At 42.2% G+C, this 16567-nt stretch overlaps 1 protein-coding gene and 1 long non-coding RNA gene across 2 annotated transcripts in view; one reads left to right on the top strand and one right to left on the bottom strand.

Annotated features, from left to right (window-relative positions):
• LOC148642042 (uncharacterized) overlaps positions 1-16567 on the top strand; it is an 86480-nt gene that overhangs the window by 46581 nt on the left and 23332 nt on the right. The window lies entirely within an intron of this gene.
• LOC148642044 (uncharacterized) lies at positions 421-10873 on the bottom strand. The gene is made up of 3 exons (XR_015929635.1): positions 10165-10873; positions 8161-9551; positions 421-2454 (listed from the first exon to the last, which is right to left on the bottom strand). It is a non-coding gene; the product is annotated as an uncharacterized LOC148642044 (long non-coding RNA).

The following is a 16567-nucleotide window of genomic DNA, read 5'->3' as shown; positions in this document are numbered from 1 at the left end:
ACCCCCTGGGGTTTTCTGCATCCCAAGTGTTTCCATAAAGAATCCTTCACCAAAGTAATCTTGCTTTTAAAAAACAGACGGACCTGTATTTACTAAAAGACATGACCAATAATATATTCTCTCCTGAGCCATGTATAGCCTTTTGACTCCTCCCAGCACTGAGACCTCAACTGAAGCTTGTTGAGCCCAGACCAGACAGATCTGAAAAGAAAATGCAAAGCATGAATGTTTTTACTGATGCAACAGCTTCGGAAAATAATAGATTCCCAGATTCTGTTGACTGGCAATCAGGCTTGCATGTTGGGGGAAAGCAAAAATGTGTCAAGATGTTGGTTTTCTCATTGGCACATCTATCTCCACGTTAACTGCATCGGGTGACTCCCTGAGAACTAGAATAGATACTGTAGATATTACTTCCCGTAGAAAATCCACCCCTTCCCTGAAGTGGGACACACCAACACTCAAAACTAGACCAGGGCAAGGGCTGTAAAACAACAGAGCCGATAAGAAGATGAAAAAGTCTGATAAAGTTTGATTCCTAACACACATCAAGGATTTGTGGTCAGCATGGTGGGGTGGTGATTAGCAAGGCTGCCTCATTACTCTCTGGGTTCTGGGTTCTATTCTAGGTTTGATGCAGGTGCTGTAGTTTCTCCTTAGCTTCCAAAGACGTAGATTGATTGGTTTTTCTAAATTGTCCCTGTATGTGTGGATCTGTGTGACCTGCAATGGACTGGCATCTTGTTCTGGTAGTCCCATCTGGCACCCTGTATCTGCTGGGCTTACAGCTCTCTTAAGGATGAACCAGTTGTGTTTCAGTGCACATTGCTATGATCTGTAAAAAATGTGAAGGATTGGGCAGAGTGGTGTGTCAGGGGTAAGCCAAGCAGGGCAGGTATACAATGGCAGGGGGGAGATTTATTCTTTAGTAGTTTATCAGGGGCGAGGAACTATCAAAGACTGGTTTAACCAGGTGACGCTCACTTCCATACCATTGCTGTATTCAAATATCATCCTCGCTTCAGCTGCAGGTTGTGTCTCTCTCCCTCTTTTAATTTTCATTGCATTTCCCTGCAACAGCCACAGTCACTGCTCAGCACGATCCCAGGACCTCAGGGAAATATATTGAAATGAACTCCAAGGCAGGACACTCCACCCCTGCTTATATTAAAAAAGACCCTGTGCAATTTTCATGGCTCTACAGACACAGCACTGATTGCAGGGCAAACATAACACTTGTTAGAAGCCTCACCTTTTCTTCAGTTTCTTCAGTTATTTCAGTGTTGCCTGTACTAAGTTGAGCTACACTATACTGAAAGAAACTACCAGTATAAATGTACCATGTATCGCTTTATAGCACAGATTTCACGAGGTTATTATAACGATGATTGCAGCAGGTGTATAGATTTTCATTGAACCAATAATACATTTATTATATTGGTTATAATATGTCATCAACAAGGTCAATCAATCAATACAAGCTGAGCATCTGCCATACAAGCCTAACACCAGGGTGCAGATACTGTTTTGTGGAATTCGTTTTGATGAGCCTGGATGATCACATCTCTGTTCACTGGTCTCTGAGCTCAAGATGCCACATGTCATTCAGGCTCATCCCACAGATGTTCTGTGGAGCTCAGGTCTGATGAGTGGGGCATCCATGCTTTAACTGAGAATTTGCGGTGTCTTGAATATTGTTGTGTCAGGATGAGATCACAGGAAGGGCAGTAAGTGAGGTCCCAGTTCTTAATCCAAGTACCTCTGTGTAGTCAGACGGTCATCAATTACTGCAATTACTACATTCCGGGTTCTAACCAGGAATATTATACATGAAGGGTAATGTGTTGATCTTGGCAAGGTGTCATGACTTGTGATTTCCAAGGTCATAGTCTATCATTGGTGGACTGTGTTTGGGTATTATGTCTTGCCAGGCTAGATATTACTGGGTATCAATATCCCAGAAGATAAGTCATGATATGATGATAACACAAAATAAATTTGATCAATATCAAAAACATGCACAGTAGATGCTATCGTTCTATTTATCATGTATGTGTAGAGGGATACATTTAAGTTGAAGCTCGGTTTATGTATATTGTGTGCTTTTATTCATTTTTTGACCTGGTGAATGTGTTTGTGATGAATTTTAGTCAATACGTAGGTGTCTTTGAAAGTGTTTTCTATAATACAATTTATTGTTTTTAACATGTCTTTGCTCTGTGCAATGCTATTATTTCGATATTGGAGGCCTGTGTAAATAGTTGCTGTCTGTTTTAGAGGACATCACTACTGGGTCTGTTTCATTAAGTCTCTGTAATAAATATAATAATTTCCTGGGCTAAAAAGCAATTCATCTCAACAAGATTTCTTGCCTGAATACCAGCAGACAATCCTGGTTCTGGTCTTGGGCTGGTGTGTCTGCAGGTGTTCTTCAACTCCTCCCAGCAGCATCACCTAAAGAGTTAGGAGAAGATGTTGAATTGCCAATAATGAGCTGATTGAGGTTGTTAAGAGCTGAACTGGAATAAAACCTGCAGACTCACTGGCCCTCCAGGACCAGCATTGCCCATTCTTGCTTAATTACTGGTTTCTACATTGCCTGATTAGCGCTAATCCTGGACTGTCTTATTCTGATTAGTGCAAGCTGGTGTAGGACTCTATAGCCCCATTATCAGCAGGTAAGGATTATACTGATGAATGGATTCCCAGCCCCCTAATCCTGAGGATCAAGAAAGTGGAAGCATGGTATTCACTTGCCAAACATCTAGTACAAAGATGACCAGTTTCCTATCATTCCCAAGATGAAGGGATTGAGAGAGCCAAATTGTTTTTAAAAGGTGAATACTTTTTTCTTGATTCAGTTCATACAGCACAGAATAACCTAAATGTTCTCTTGCTGAGGTGTTTCATGCACTGGGCTCTTGTGACCCTGGTGTCTGCTGGTATTTGTTCCAACATAAATCTTGATTATTTATTTAAATGACTTCTCATCATCTATTAATTAGGCCAGTTTTCAGTTCTGGAGCCGATGTCAAATCTGTTTATAAATATTCATAAGTAACATGAAAACTGCAACAACTCTTTTGTTCATGTAACCTGTTAATGGCTGCAATGTGTTTAGTAGCTGAACATGGGAGGCCCACACTGTACCCTTTTGATATATTAGCAGAAACATCAAATCTGCGTGTTTCTGTTTGCAAAACATCTATAATTTAGGAAATTAGGAAATTGACAATGGTTTTGTCAGGACAGGACAATGTGTGGTAATCTCTTGGTTATTTTACGTCTTGGGCAGCATCCACTAGCTAAGATTTTAGTTTATGGATGTATCATTTTTTATGATGCCACCAGGAGGATGGTGGTGCTGTTAGTTTAATAAGGGGACATCTGCTTGTTGTTTTAAAATATACATTTGAAATTAATAGTAAAAAACATGTACTTACGACAAGCTAACAAAATGAATCTGTACAGAGACCACATGAGTGTTAATAGACACAGGAAAAGAGAAAGCTCATGGCAGCGGGCCAGTCTATGCCAGTTTCCCAGTCTGAGCTGTCACTGGACCTGATATTCCAGTGAGGCTGTGGATTGGTGTTTGGGTGAGTCCTGCAGTGTGGGACAGGCTAGCAGCTGGCAGCGCTGACAGAGCAGTGATGCAGAGAGTGGTAAAACAGGTATTCTTCACTTATCAACAGTAACATCTTGACACAGGCTGCTGTTGTTGACAATCAATGGCTTCATACACTTCACACTCTTGACATATGCAAATCTTGTGAGAAATTGCTCTCGCATGACTTGACTGAGGACATTTTCAAAACTGTACTGCAGCAGAACAGAAACTCCTTATTCTTTCTCAGGTCAATAATAGCTCTGGTTAGATTTGGATCTTTAAACAAAACCACATTATGTACAAATAGGTAGGACATTTTGCCCTAGAGCACCTAAAATTTAAAAATGTTACCATTGGTTATTCCTGTCTTAAGGCAACAAAAATGTTTGCCTAGGGTAAAATGAACCAAAAGTATCCTTTTTTTAAAACGCCTCTTAACCCTTCAATAAGAATGCATTTCCTCCAGGGACAGTATTGAAAGGGCTCTTGCTCCTTGCTTGGAAACGAATGCTTGCGTCTGTGGAGTGTTTAGTACTGAAGAAGTCCTGTGTGTTTCCAGTTGGTTTCGTTCTCCAGTGAGGAGGAATTCGATTTTCCATGATGTCCAGAGATGTTAGCGTTACTGCTTCACGATGCTGTGGCCCTGGGTTCAGTGCTGGACCTGCATGGAGTTTGTATGCTCACATAGAGAGAAACACACAGTCCAAAAACATATGTGCAGCTTAATTAGCTTCTGGAATAATATGTCCTAGGGGTCAGTGTGTGAATCTGTGTCTATGTGTGCCCTAGGATCAACTAGTGTCCCATAGAGATTGTACCTTCCCTTGTGCCCATTGCTTGCTGGGATAAGCTCCAGCTTCTCCACGACCCTGAATTGGAGGAAGCAATTAGAAAACGGATGGTATTCTGGATTTGGTCAGAATTGAATTGCACATAATAAAAAATGAGCTCCAGCCCAGTCTGGAACAAATTGGACCAAGGTGGTTACTGTCAGAAATGTCTCATTGCCTCGGATGGTGGAACACATCAGGCACAGTATGTAATGCCATACCTGTTTGTATGCTGTTACGAATGCAAAACTATGACTAATTTGTTGTTTCCAGGATGAGCAGAAGGTGAAACGTTGTGATGTAAAATTGGATGAGAAATGCTTTTGTATCATGATGGCTTTTTTTTACATCTTTGTATTAAACCTGTTTTTGACTGCTTAACAGAATGACTGTATGCATGCATTGGAAATATATGTGTGGTAGTTAACAAATACACGGCATACAGCCAGCCCTTGTAAATATGAATTATTTATGCGTATGTTAAAACATTTTTAATTCAACGAAAGATGGATTATCCCAGAAGACTGAAATAATTGGATATATTCACCTTAAATGACACTTAATGGTGTGTTGAAAGTCAGTGCTGTGTTATCATGTGTCCTGAAGTCTTTTTGGCAGTACTAACCGGACATCAGTGCCCTGAAGTATGGTTCTAATCAGCCTGATCTCTGGTGTTTGCTAATGATTCCCATAAAAACACGATAAGACTCTTGCTAATGGGTGACTCTTATCAGTTTGTCTTTATGTACTTAGATGATTAGTGTCACAGCAATCTTCTGGAACTCTGTGTTGCAACTTAAAAACAGCTTCCTTATTTATATAGGTTGTTTACTGTAAAACATCATCATTATTGGCACATATGAAAGTGTTGGCACAGCACAGTTAGCAAGTGTTGTCAAGATTTTGTCTGCAAGTGTTGTCAGTGTGGACATTAGCACTAGATCTCATGGACAATTAAACCAAACTGAAATCATAATGCAACTCAGAAAAAGATAGATGAGTGTATTGAGAAGGGATTTTGCTGGGTTTGTGGTAAAACAATGACTTGACTTTTTTGGCACTCATGAGATAGGTGCAGCATTAATCTGAGAATGGACTGGGCTCAGAAGTATTGTAATGCTAAAGCTATTTTAAGGCTTCCAATGTGTTGTTCCAAGGGAAATCTTGGACAAGCCCAGTGCACAGCTGACCATGGTTATTTTTCAGAAAGTTAGTTTAGGCTGATTTCTTTCTGGATTGGGCCAGGATATAGTGTGCACTAGACCTCTGATTAACATCTTGCCTCTAGCTGGAATCTTTTTTTTAATGTCAAATTCCTTCTTCCAGTTTTCTTTCTTCCAGCAGGAAGAAAATTATTTCTTCCTGCTTCTCTTACCTGATTTACTCCCTTTAAGGAACACATCAATACAACGTATCAGTCTTCAGCTGAGATAGGAATCTCCCATCCAAAATGTTTCTTTATCGCTTACCTGCAGGTAAACCCATGCACAAACAGATTTGCTACAGAATGCTTGCAAAGGATGGTGCTGACCTAGCCATTTCTTAACCCTTCATTAGTTTTCAACAATGTTTGGTGGTGGGTCATAACTCCATCAGAAAATGCCAGAACTGCATTAAGGCAAAACCGCCAGCAGCCATATCACCCTGTATCTCACAAGTGACAACCCACTGAAGCTCAGCAGGTGTGAGCCTGCCCAGACCTCCTGGGAACAACTAAGGTTGCTAGGGAAGTGGTGTTAGTGGGGCCAGCAGGGGGTGCTATACTGTACAATTGTCCAGACCTTTGGATAAAACATAAAACTAAGGTCCCGACTTTCTGTAGTCATCAATAATCCCAGGGTGTTTCTTGAAAAGTGTAGGGGTGTAGGTTACCGGCAGCCTGGCCGAATATCTCCCAGGCTTTTACCAATCATGGCATCCTTATTAATCTAGAAGTTGCTTCATTACTCTGTTCTCCTCCCCACTGATAGCTGATGTGTGGTGAGCGTACTGGCGCATCATCCAGGTGGATGTGGCACATTGGCGGTGGTGGAGGGGAGACCCCATTACCTGCAAGCGCTTTGAGCTGAGTGTCCAGAAAACCGCTATATAAGTGTAAGGAATTATTATTAAATCAGGACACTGTCACAAGAAGTGATTATTCATTACAATTTAGGACTCATTTGTATCTTCTAGACTAAATGTTAATCACTCCCTTTTATCATCCTGTGATTGCTGATGCACCTTGTACACATCCCATTTTCATGTCTCTTGTAACACAAGCCATTTTCAAACCTTTCATGGTGGAGAACAATTAGAGGTACTTAGTCTCCACAACATCTGAGTTCAAGCACTAGGTGGCAGTGGTGACCATTCCAAACATTTTCTTCAAGAACAGAATGGGTATTTCTGGGTTTGTCAAATTAGCTGTCCACTATAATAATAATAATAGCTTACACTTATATAGCGTTTTTCTGGACACTCCACTCAAAGCGCTTTACAGGTAATGGGGACTCCCCTCCACCACCACCAGTGTGCAGCCCCACCTGGATGATGAGAAGGCAGCCAGAGTGTGCCAGAACATTCAACACACATCACCTATTAGTTGGGAGGAGAACAGAGTAATGAAGCCAATTCATAGACAGGGATTATTAGGAGGCCATGAATGGTAAAGGCCAATGGGAAGTTTGGCCAGGACGTTGGGGTTACACCCCTACTCTTTTCGAGAAATGCCCTGGGATTTTTAATGACCACAAAGAGTTAGGACCTCGGTTTTACATCTCATCCGAAGGACAGCGCCTGTTTTACAGTATAGTGTCCCCGTCACTATACTGGGGCATTAAGATCCACATAGACTGCAGGGTGAGCGCCCCCTGCTGGCCCCACTAACACCTCTTCCAGCAGCAACCTTAGTTTTTCCCAGGAGGTCTCCATCCAGGTACTGACCAGGCTCACACCTGCTGAGCTTCAGTGAGTTGCCAGCTGTGAGTTGCAGACTGATATGGCTGCTGGCCACTATAGATAAAGGTGAAGAAGATAGTCCACAATTGTGAATTAGAGAAGAAGCATCTTAATACATAAGCTTCTAAATTCATTAAAATTAATACAGTGTACTGTAGCCGGGACTTTGTAATCAGTGGGGTCGAATCTAAATGCAGAACTTCTATGGACAACAGAGTGTACCTGTTTCCAGAAAAAAAGGCTTGGAAGAGTTAATTGAAATATTCCTCGCTGTTGTAGTTTTTAACTTCTAGAAACACTGCCAGAATGGTACAAGGTACTGTATGTTTATTATATTGTCAAAAAAAACCTCTGCAGTTTTTTAGAACAGTGGTCTGCGGTCTGTTATGATATTCTATTCTACTATATACTTTAATAATAAATTTATGAACACAAATGTTTCCTGCTGCCTTTGTGCAATTTATAAAATGAAGACTATTAAATTACTATTAAAAATATGATTGATCCTGGCTACTCCAATAAGTAACACAGGGAAACCCAGCAAAAATTGATCAGGCTTTTTTGTTTTGCTCTGGTTCTTTAAATAAACCACAGTGCCATGGCTTTTATAATTTCACTATAAAGATATCTGAAAAAATGGCACAGTGACATAACAGAAGCAAAACTGCTGTCTCACAGGTGCAACGTCTTGGGTGTGATTCCAGCTTCAGTTGTTCGTCTGTCCGTGTGGAGTTTGCATGCTCTCCCTCGGCTGGCATATGTTTTGTCTGGTGCACCCACCTTCCAGAGACATGTTGACTAGATCTGATTTGGCTCTTGAATGTCCTCCTGTTTGCAGCCATGGACTAGAGTGGTATCCTCTCCAAGTGGAGCACAGCTGTGGGATAGGGTCTGGATTACAGGAGTTCCAACCGGGATAAGATGGATGGATAAACTGTGTAAAAATAAAGTCCTGAGTCCTTAAAGTGAAATATCTCCATATTTCCCCTGACTAAAAGATTGAAATATAAGCTCCTCATTCTCCTTTTCTTAACCGTTCTAGTGAAGAAATTGGCCATTCCAATGTCTTTCTTGTGTGTCTTTTCTTAATAAAGCCTTCATCCCCGTCTTCATAAAGTTACCCAGAAATCCTGCAGTGGGCTCAAAGAAGCTTTTCTTGACAATAAACAAGATCTCCCCCTTTTCAGTGTGCTTTTGAAATGTCTTTTCTGTAGTTATCATAGTTTAAGAAATTGAAAAGCCTTAACTTCCTGCTCTTTCCTATTTCCAGACCTGACTTTGTGAGTGTTTGTTTTGAATGCAGAGGCTTGATATCATGTGATACTCCATTCTTTCTTTATCCCAGGACTGTGGGACTAAGTACTTTCATTATTTCAAGGCCCTTTTTTTAGGGAAATACAATTAGTTTTTTTTTTCTCCTTTTTGCCTGAGAGTTTCTCGAGCAGGTCTGGCTCCCCATCAGCCCCACACTAATCTTCATCATTGACCAGAGGAACACTGAGCCCATTGTCAACACGCTGGCCAGATAAGCCTGCAGCCGCTAACAAATTATTAACTTGCCTCTTGAGAAGGGGGAAAGGCAGACCTCTGTGGAATACTAAGAGAGTCCCCATCTGGCTGCAGACGTTTTGCGATCTGTCTTCTTCACCCCCTCCCCATCTCTAAAAGGTGCAGATAGATCAGAACAGAAGTGAAATACAGACAGAACAGTACAGCACTCTGAACCTCCCACGTCAAAGCCAGTCCACTCACAATCCACTTGCTACAACCCCAAAAATAATACTTTAGACCTATTCTGAAAGCACTCATTTTCAGGGAATTATAGGGCTGCTTGCATTTTGTCCCTTGCAGATCAAATGGTTCAACTCCTGAATGCAGACTTTTACTCATTGCATCAGTAGAAACCAACACTTGAACTCTGGTCTTCTTTGTCCAATCAGCATGCATGATCTGCACCAGCAGAGTGAAGTGGCAGCCCAGTGCCTCACTGTACCCTTATCTCCAGTTTGCACACTACGACCCTTCCAAAAGTGTTAACACTCACTTCTCCCTTCCAGATTCACTTTGGCCTTCTGCAGACCAACCTGTTCTTCTGGTTCAGTGTGTGTCAGAGTGTACTCATCTGCACAGGCTCATTGTTTGATAACACAGAGGCAAGACCCAGGCATATGCTGTATCCCAAGAAAAAGAGAGTTATTTCTGTGACAATAAAGACATAAGATAGTGCAACATGAATCCATGACTCTCTTGGCTGACCTGGCTCTCTTTGTCAAGTGTGCCATTTGCCATGTGTCTGGCCTGGAACGGGATTGAATTCAGGCTGTGTCATTCTGCACATCTTGGCTGAGTATCCCTCAAGAAATGCAAGCCAGACTCGGGCTACCTTTTGTGTGAATTAGGATGTGAAATGTAGAGACTTTCTTTGCCAGCCTCTGTCTTGGATGTCGTGATTTTGCCAGCATGTGTTGACCTAAGGCTGAGCAAAGTAAGACCCAGTTTAAAATAGAAATAGATTCAAGCCTCAGTTACATGATACGACAATGAAATGCAGCTTGCAAACTTTCTTAGTCTGTTCCAAGTTATTGTCTTCTGAGTGATTGATATAAAACACGTTGGACATGCAGCTCAGAAGTAAACTTTGAAGCAATGGTTTAAAAAGTAGGAACGTGCTCCTCTTAGTTGTTCAATACGTTACAGGTAGGCAGGCAATTTCCATATCAGAGCCACACACAGCTCCTCATTGCTTTCTATGGCGTTAAGTTGATGAGAGAGCATCTGACTCACCCTCCCTAGATGGGATGCTGGTCCCCACTCACAGCCGGGTGGCCTGGAGGAGCAGGAGTTAAGTACATCACTCGTGGTAGTACAGCACTGTCTGCAGCAGGGACCTGAACCTGCAATCCCTCAGTTATCAATACATCATAAGTGGTATAAAATAAAACAACAAATAAATAAAAATTAACCACTTTCTTAGAAGCTCAACATTATGTAGGAATAATAACAAGTTAATATCCCAGAACTAATTATTTTGCATTGCACACTGATTAACCTGTGAGGTCAAAATAAGGTTATGCCTTTTTGTTTATTGTTCACAATTAACCTAGACACAGGTCAGTGGTGAGTGGGACCTCGTTATGATTTGAATGCATGCCCCGTTGGTGTTTTTAACTGAGGGTGGACTAACAGAGTGCAAAAATTGGCCCCATGATTTTGAGGAGTAATGATATCTGGAGGTCACTTCCTGAAGGTGACCCCTTCATACTGATGTGCAATGGGATCATGCACTTCCTTGCTCAGCTCAGTAACCTGGCGCAGGATGCTAAAACAGCATTAGAGAATAGGACACTCATTGTTTTCCAGGTCTTCATGTTGTGTGGGTGGCCATAATGGAGAGTAGTGGAAAAAGCTCATGTCTAAATTCCAATCAAGGCATTGTGCAATGAGCCAGGGTGCAGAAGGCAAGCCTATGCTCTCTTTTAAATCCAAAAATGAGATGAGGTGAAGATGATCACGGGGGGTGCCTTTACCCTTGGGGTTCGTGACCATGAGCGCATACTCACGGGAAGAGAACAGGAGCTTCTGTTCCCGGCACTATCCTCCTGCTCTGTTTGCTGTGTCCACAGTGTGTGGGAGTGTGCAGGTTATCACTGTTGTGCAAACAGCAATCCTGGGAAGTGCTGTTCTGCCGAACTGTCCCCCCTGTTCTTGAACTCTGCATTGTGCAAGCCTTTGTTTTTCTCACTGGCTCCCAAATGGAGAAACAAATGTGAAGCATTCACCTCAGCTCCCCTATTACATGCTGTACTGTACATGTGAAACAAATCTTCTGTTGACCTGTGGCTCAGAACGGCTGATGATATGGTCTTATGATGTGTCATGCAATAGTAACAGTGACTGGGAGAATATAGATACATACTTCCTTCATACCTGGTTTCCTTCATGTAATTTAAATGATGAAAACTATACTAAGCAGTTAACAATAAATGTGTCCTGTTCTGTGCAGAGCTGTCAGGCGTCTCCATTCTCAAATGCTGAGGTTTTAGTGATGCTGGGAATGCGTCAGTCTCAGCACCTAATTACAACCTTATTTGCTATTGGAACATGCTGTTCTCCTGCAGGCATGAGAGACTCCCTCTAGCTGCTGCAGTTGAAGACAGAGGTTTTTAGCTTGAAGAGAGTTTAGTTCATTATTCATTTTTTTATAAAAATATCAAGCTGCCCACCTTGGTCCATGTTTGTTGCGGAAGGCATATGCTGATTTCCTTCTTTGGAAAATATGTGTGGTTTTCTCTGGAAGTCACTGTTGTCATACTATCTTTCCTAAGAACGATCAACTTGTAGCGGTGTAATTAATCAAAGTTTATCTACAGATTTATAAAGGAGAACAGTCACCCCTAATAACATTAGTGTAAAGACAAATACATTAATTTTTTGTTTTAATTTTCTAGTGAAGATTCCTGTCTCATTAAATAAATACCCCCTGGTGTAACACAACTTTCCATTTCATTATCTAAAAACATGAACCACATTTTTCTTTTTACTTGCTACTTGTGCTGTTTTTAGTGTGAAAAGATTATGCTTACATTCAGAATATGAGAAGGGACTGCTGATTTCTCGAAAATTCTTTCCATGCTTCATACTTAAATGTCTCTGTATTAGAGTTTATTACTGGAGTTTTATTACTCTTGAATTGTTTTTATTTTATTAAACCAAGTTGGGGCCTGAGAACCTCCATCATACAGAAATAATAATCATTAGCTCAGAAAATATCTACGTATTTCAGTAAATCATTACGCCAGCTTACAATTACTATGCTGAAATAGACCTATTGTTGTCAAAGTTGCCCCAGGCTGAAATGTGCTAAGCTTTTCCTGAAAATAATTAAAATGCACGGGGGAAAATCTAGTGATCATATTGTATTGGTTTTTTGTAACCTAGCTATCTTCAAAAATTATAAGACGGAGTTTTGTTGGTGTTTGTAAATAGAAAAGCAACTTTTTAAATGGGCCATTAGCTTCAGTGAATCTATTTGAAAGCTGTATGCAACAACTTGGTTGAGATGTTAAGGACGACAGAAATTTTAATTGTCCCTCCTTAGGACTGAAGTGTCAGTGTTCCCAATGTCCAGGGGTTAGATGGGTCCTATCAGAAAATACAGGAGTTCGTCTTCCCAAGGGGGAGCCGGAGAATTTGAGGGAACAGTATAATGCTGCTATGGGATAGAACCTGCTGAGGCTTGGATGAGAGGATGATGGGTGTTTGACATGCGACACAACGGGTCAGGGATTTTAATGAAGAAAATCACCTGACAAAAGAAGCTGAGAAGCAGCGCGAGGTGCTTGAGTAGCCTACAGCCCTCTGATTGGCTCCGACTTTGCCAGGCTTTGCCAAGATGCGTCCAGAGACCTGCAGCTTCCTCCCTCAGCCCAGCTGATGGCGCCACCCTTGATTCTGGGAATGCCAGCACTTCTGAATGCATGCCTTTATTGGACTGCATAAGTCAACTGAAAACGAATTTACAGTAACAAACTGGACACCCAGTATAGCACAACATAATATCACACATCATTTACTGGATCGGTTTGACTTAATCAAGGATGCAACAGCAGAGTCTTGTGGCTTGAATAGTCTAGAGTCCAGAGCCCTAACCTCTTCTCCTCACTGGGATTTGTTCAAATAACCTGTATCCTGATTTACTCCTCCGGAGGCTTTTTTCAGTCCTCCCATGAATTTCTGCTCTTTTGTACATTGCTTTGTTATTCTGTAAGTCATCAGCCACGTGTTGTGCTTCCTCTTAACCAGCTGCAGAGCTGACAAGAGCACAGGCTGTAACTTGCAGGGCACAGAAGTGGTTACCTGGATTATGTCATGGTAGTTACAGCCATGGCGACCTGACCCCAGCTGTCAGTGGGCGGTAAAGACAGGTTAAAGCTCTGGTTTCCTGAGGGGAGAGGGCAAGGAGGCTGCACCTGGGCCCTGTGGGGACAGACAGGCCGGCTCGCATTAGGCTGGTGGGCTGAGACAACCAGCTTTCTTTCTCTCTGACCCCTACTTGAGTCAGCCTGGCGCAGACTGTGGAGCTTAATCAATACAGCTCATAATTGCTAAGACAAACCTGCCTGCCTTCTGACTCATTTAATTGCTCAGATAGAAGTTAGCCTCTGTTTAAAGAAAGAAAGAAAGAAGAATCTATTTTTGAAACAACTTGGTATGCCCGACACATGTGGTACACACTCTTCGATCCTGGCTTAGGTTGTTTTCTCATCTGCGCATCACTTATTTTAGTCTCTCTGCTGTAAGTCTCTGGCCAAGTGGCTAATAATAAAAATATTTCTGAATCATCGAAACAGAGGAAACGAATAAATGGGGAAGTATTTCAGTGCCGCGTCACAGTGGAGGACAAAGGTTTTAAGTGCTCACATCTCTGGCAGAAAGGCTTCATATAATGATCAGTGCATATTTCCATTGTATAAACGTATAGACGTCTTTTCAGATGCTATTTGTGCTAAAATGTGCTGAAGTCCAATAGCATGACAGACAACAGGATACACAACAAATAAAGAACGTGTCTGACAGCTATCTGGTGAGGGCAGGACCTTGGAAGTAAACCTGTGTTGTCTGAATTCCAATCAGCAGGACTTCGGCAGCAAATGTGAAATAAGCAAACAGCTCTCACCGATCATAGCCCTTGGTCCAGCTGAGGCCCAAGAAGTGACAGGAATCACCCATGTGTGTGTAGTGAGCCTAGGATTTGCCATTTTGTTTTGGCCCACTCTGTCCAGTATCTGTCTGTTGAGTGCGTTCAGTCCTAGTGCACAGAAAGCATCCTGTGTGCCCATAGCTGTCACGGATGTCGGGAGGGACGAACCGTGGAGAGGCAGGAGAGCGGGAAAAGACCCATATGCGTAGCGGCGGAACGGGGGGTCAGCCCGGGCTCAGCAGTTCAGGAGTCGTATAGCACCCAATGCCCTCAGGCAGCGGACGTGGGGCGACCTGGATGCTTGGCGGGTCTCAGGACATCCGAAGATCAATGCTGAGCGAAGGAGAATCAGTGACCCGGAAATATATAGCCCCAGAGAGAGAGACACCGGAAGGACAGCAAAGCACAGGAAACTAGGGACAGGACAGGGTAGGAAAGCCCTCTGGCAGTAGAGGGCGTGACAATAGCAACCTCATGCTGGCTTTTTGACCACCGTTTCAGAACTATTCTCCCCACCTGCCCTCCAAGAATGATGATTTCTGCTACATCAAAAGGCCAGCCTCTGCTGTCTTGAACTCAGCACGCACTGGATGTATTACCTTAGCAGCCTCATGTTTCAAGGAGAAACCTCTTAAAATCCATTTTATACTGTAGGCGAGCTTCATCACATATGTAAAATGTAAAGAGTAAAGCATAGTGCGATTCTTATATATTGTATCATGAAAGAAAAATACAACTATAAAACATTTTTGTTGTTCTTATACAATTGTCATTTTTACCTTTACTAGTGAGGCCATACCTAGTGTTGCAAGGTTCACAAATGCAGGAGAACAAACTGTGTTGCAACAGCAAGGGTTAATTTTTTTTCTCTTTTTCCCCTACCTTTTGCACAGCTTTTTAATTAGGAAAACACAAGCTGCAGCTGGCTGCGAGTTCCATGACCGCGCTTATTTTTAGCAGCCGTAGCCTGAAGGCACAGGTGTGGGTGAGAGAGGAAGCGGAGTCATTTCGAAGGGCTGGGAGAGGGATCAAGAGATAGAGGGAGAGAGAGGTGGGGCAGGAGTGGGAGCCTGCTGGAGAGAGAGAGGGAAGAATTAGGTAGTTGCTCCTGTGGTGTGATAAGTTGCATGGGCGTTTGTGCCCACAATGAATCACACGGCACCGGCTCTGCTCACTATAAATGGGGAACTCAAGCGTGGCGCCAGTGAGTAGCACCAGTGGTTATGCCAAAGGAACAGTCACCAGGTGTGCAAGTGAGTGCACAGATGTGGTGATTTTTTTTTTCATGCCTCTCCTACCACCACCACCCCTCCTGGTCCAAATTTCCGGCTCTGATTCAACCCTGGTGCTTAGCTGTAGAGAAAGGGAAGAGGAACGGAAATGTTATTGAGAACTAAGTTGATGTTTATGGAATTTAATGATTTAATGGTGCTTGCTCACCTTGCAGAATCAGTGTCTTTCAGACCATAAGCTTCTACTTCTACCCAAATTAGCGAAAGAAGGAGGACAGATAGAGCCTCCTAAATCTCTAACACTGCAAGCACGTTGTGCATGGTAGGCCACTAGGCTAACATGTATTATAGCCATTTTAATTCTAGAGTATCACCTCTAGTTACAAAGACAGCCATAGACTAATGATTGATCAAATAGCTTGGAACTAGGTTGATGATCAAGTTGGTCGTTTTTAGCTAATACCTAAAATAGAGTGGTTAACATTCATTGGTAGACATTTCAAACTCTTTTTTTGTCTGATAACATGCTCATTAACCAAACCCAAAGGTTTGCAGTCTTAACCTGTACTAATCTTCTATGTACTATTAAAATTCAAGATGTGATACTTAAGGATGATTCAGAGGAAAACATTTTATTTCAATGCTACCATGAAAGAAATTTCATTGGAGCAGCTAGGATTAAGCCAATTATAATGCCCAGTTTCTGAAACGAAGACTCGTCTTTCTTTTGCAAATATCGAACAATATGTAATTTACCCTGCAGGTCCAGCCTGTTTTCATTCACGCAGTTCCTCTGGAATGGCAGTGACAGCTCAGTCACCCGGCATTTTTGTAACGCCTAGAAGACAGCTCAGTGTGAATAATCAAATCGCCACTTTGCATTATGTTGTATGACCTCAATATCCGCTTCCTCAGGTGCACTGACTTTCTCAAATATGGTAACGGCGGCACGTCAGCACTCATGTTCAGGGGAGGAAATGAAAGGTGAATTTTTTTCGTTCTTCATTAGCGGGAAGAAGTTTGTGTCAGTGACTGGGCAGAAATGAAAGTTTTTAGAAAACGCGAGGCCATTAGCTCATCTTCTGTTTTGTCGAAATCAAATCGCACAGTTACACAAAAACCAGGATTCGTTTTTTGTTTTTTGGTGGTGGTGTCCCTCAAAAGGCTGAAAGGCCGTGTGAAGAAAAACGATCTCTTTTCCGCTAATGTCACACGTGTCATGGTGAGAAGCTGTCCGCAGGTCCCTCACTTAAAT

Source organism: Lepisosteus platostomus, chromosome 23 (assembly GCF_059453375.1).
Source record: "Lepisosteus platostomus isolate fLepPlt1 chromosome 23, fLepPlt1.hap1, whole genome shotgun sequence".
NCBI lineage: Eukaryota > Metazoa > Chordata > Actinopteri > Semionotiformes > Lepisosteidae > Lepisosteus > Lepisosteus platostomus.
This window is presented reverse-complemented; position numbering and strand designations above follow the sequence as displayed.